This window comes from Pinus tabuliformis, chromosome 2_1 (genome assembly GCF_031772625.1).
Source record: "Pinus tabuliformis cultivar Carrire ecotype Pingquan chromosome 2_1, CPIR1, whole genome shotgun sequence".
Taxonomy (NCBI): domain Eukaryota; kingdom Viridiplantae; phylum Streptophyta; class Pinopsida; order Pinales; family Pinaceae; genus Pinus; species Pinus tabuliformis.
In genome coordinates this window covers 510,225,582-510,229,574 of record NC_142299.1, presented here as the reverse complement: position 1 = coordinate 510,229,574, position 3,993 = coordinate 510,225,582, and positions in this window count along the sequence as shown.

Below are 3,993 nucleotides of genomic sequence, written 5' to 3'. Positions count from 1 at the left end.
ATTAATAAATCAACTCAGATACATGTCACAAAGCAATGTCAGTTAAAATTTTCAATTACATCTAAGTACAACGATGAAGTGGAATTATATGTGGTCCCAATAGACATTTGTGGAGTTGTCTTAGGGAGTCCTTATCTTTATGATAGAGATGCAGTCTTTTACAGAAGAGAGCATAAATATCACCTAAATAAATAAGGGGTTGTATTTACTGTTAGGGCACACAAAGTCAAATCAAACTTGGATTTAATTGTTTCAAATCAAGTTAAGCAGTTTATAAGTTCAAGTAAAAATGTACTCATGGTTATTATGGAACAACATCGTCAGGTTGATTGTTCAAAATGTGAGATTCGGTTTATAGATCAATTGGTTAAGGTGGTTAATTCTTTTCCAAGAAGTCTTATTCATGAATAGGATGAGCAACATGAGATACATTTAATGTCCTACGAACATCTTCTTAAAGACAGAATGAACCCCAATTCATTCATTCAACTAAATTCTAGAAGTTATCATCATCAGTAGTGTATTGGAGGGAATGGTACATGTGAGTCTAATCAGAGACTTGCTTTAGATGGTATTTTTATTTTCAGTTTCAAGGGTGCAGGTCAGTATTAGGGAAAGTCAATGTTTCATTTCTTTGGTATTGCATCATCAATTCATGCTTTAAAAAGTAATGAAACCTCTCTTCAAGTGGAGAGGAAGTCTATAAGTTTTCATGACAAAGCATTTTCAAAAGTAGATCTAAAGTTTCCTTACCGAGGTTTGAAAACTAATGCATTAACTGAAAGTGTTAATCAATGGAAATATCAGTTAATAGACATAGTGATTTAAGTAAATCAACAATTACTTAGATATGTTCAGAATCAAACTAAGTTGCAGCAGTCTTTTCATCATAGCTGGATGAGTAATGGGCAGCAAATTCACTTAGTAATTAGTCAACAGGAAAGTAAATCAACTCAAGTAATTGATACAAAATCAAAATCAAAGGAGACTTGAATATTTCAATTATTCCAGAAAGTAGATTGTTAATACCCATCATATGTATTGAACAAAGTTATACAAATACTGTTTTCAAATATGTTTCTGAATCACTAACTCATGGTTCTTCGTGGAAAGAATTGAATTTCCATGTTGATAACAGGTTGTTTTCCCATCGTCGCAAATTGTACAAACTGCGGATGGAAGAAACAGGTCACTAAATCAAAATGTATCATGGTCAGCATCATCAAAGTCATCACATGCATGTGATTGTCAAATGCATTGGTACATCATCCAGTTAATATGGAAAGAGAGGGAATTCTACCCTCATCGACTATTTAATTAGTCAAACTTTTGTGGTCCAAAAGCTTTCAAGTGGAGAGGAATGATCCAGGAGGATCCATTGATCCAAGTGCACAAGTGTTTGAAGTGTTGTCATCAGTGTTCATAAGTGTCATTCAATGTCGTTCAATATCGTTATCACTTTAGTTCAGTGTCGACAGATTGACAGTGTTGGTAATGATCAGGTTCAGGTAATGTTATGGTTTATGGCATTCATTTGATGTGATGTTGTACCTAGCTGTCGACTTATGTCATCGATAGTTCCTCTAGGGTTTGGTTGACGACGTGTGTTTTGTCGTTTGACTTTGCAGTATTTATGGTTGATATAGTTGATTATGTAAAAGGGTTTGGGTTAAAGTACCTGGTCGATGACATAGTCTTGTCGTCACTACGAGTGTCAGTTTCAAAGATGTGATGGTTGTCATCATGCAAAATTGAGGAATGGCCCATGGAGACCACAAGGATGTACCAGGGTTGATCATCTTGTAAAGGCTTCGGTTTCGTTGATGTCTCTACGCAAAGTTGACATGGGTCTTGAACAATTAAACGAAACTCCTAAACCTACGCCTAGACCTAAAACCTAACTCCTAAGCTATACTATTTATCTTTGTTTACTCTAAGAATCCTAATTCACTCTTATCCTAAATCTAAGCCCTAAATCCTATTCTACACATCCATGTTTAAACCTAAAGCCATGCTAAACCCTAATACAATTCCATGTATTAATCCAACATGAAAATCCATTACCTAACCTAAACCATGTATCAAAGTCATAATGCATTACTTCTATGTATTAAAAATACATTTCAAAACCTAAACCTGCTCTTGACCTATTACAAACATAAAACAAATGATAAACATTGTTAAAACAAAACAAAACACATGACAGTCCCCTAACCACAGCGTTCACCGCATCGAGGGACTGCCACCATGTAAACAGAAGAGCGGTGAGCAGTTTGGGAACAGTCAAAGTTAACAGTTCTGAGCATGTGCTAGACTGCAGCAGAGGTAATGGCATGTGACCAACGAATGGGAGATAGATAGTTAGTATACTGTCAACTAAACCGCCAGCTATTGACCGTGTTGGAGCTAGAGCCATGTGACCGCCACCGTCATCGTAACCACAAAGCAGAACCTCCACCATTCAAACCACAAGCTGGGTTTAATCTTCACATGTGCTGTCTGCTTCTTCATGTAGTCAGCAAATAGCTAGCAGTCAGTGGGTTATCCTAATGTTTATTTTGTGTTTTTGTTTGTTAAAAGATTTTAAATTAATTTGAATACCTAAACTAGGACTAAGGTGTCCACTAAGGTGGCAAACAAACCATAATTCAACCTTAAAGTCAGCTGATTCATTCCAAAGATGGATAGAGGTGGTTTTTATGCATGTACAGGCCTATAAAGGTAGAATTATTCATTGATGATGAGGAGGAGAGTTTACAGTTTTCATGTGCAGGTCCTGGAGGGATATAGGCTATTTTGTTTTCAGGATTTCAAGAGCATCGGTTGTCAGATTTGGAAACTGTAAGCGATGTTGGAAAGCTGGTTCAGAGAGCTAGCTGATGATAGAGGTTATAATTTCCTATGTGTAAGTTCAGTCTAACTAAATCACTGTGTAATCCACTTCTTCATTCTCATTCCTAATAAAACGGTCACCCATCTTGAAAGCAGACCCGGAGATGTAGTCCATCAGGGACGAACTCCATAATCAATATCGTTGTCTGGTATCTCTTTGTTTTTGTTATTTAAATTTCAATTTTGCATCTTTCTTATGGTTTATCAATTGTCGTCAAGTGTTCTGCTCTAGTAATTTTCCTTGTTTTTCGTGCTTTCGGTTTTCATTCAATTCACTAATGGATAATCAACTCTAGATCAGTATTTAATATATGATCATATCAAATCAACTAGGATTGGATAGAGTGTTGGATATTCATGGCTTTGTTGATGCAGACTGGGCTGGAGATCTGGATTAGAGAAGATCTACAAGTGGGTATGTGTTTAACCTATTTGGAGAAGCAGTCAGTTGGATGAGTAAGAAACAATCTATAGTGGCACTATGTACTACAGTGGTAGAATACATGGAAGCCACTCATGCAAGCAAGGAAGTAGTTTGGTTGCACAAATTGTGTTCAAGTATGGGGTTACTACAGGGGGCTATAACGATAGACTATGGCAGCCAAAGTGCAATTTTCTTGGCAAAGGACCTTGCATATCATTCAAAGACAAAGCACATTGATGTTCAGTATCAGTTTGTGAGGGATATGATAGAAGATAAAAAGGTGTTGCTCGTAAAGGTGGAAACTTTGAAGAATAATGCAGATGCATTGAAAATATATCTGAGCTCTGAGAAGTTCTCTTGGTGTAGAGAAACAATGGGTGTTGCAGGGTTGGATAAATGACTAAGCTCTCTTGTGGCCCCGTATGGAAAGAAAACAATAAGTGGGAGAATGTTGGGTTGTGTTATATTCTTTCCACGACTAGCCCACATAGCTAACCTGGTGGGTTAGAAGGGGGGCGGAGCCCCCCCTTCGTTGTTCCGATTGCATAGCGGGGGGAGTCATAGGGGGTTTGAGGGTTCCAGGTAGCCCCACTCTATAGGGTCCGAGGCAGCGCCCCAAAAAATTTTGGTTTTGGACACTACATTAGGTTGGGCGGACCTACCTATGGTTTTGTGCT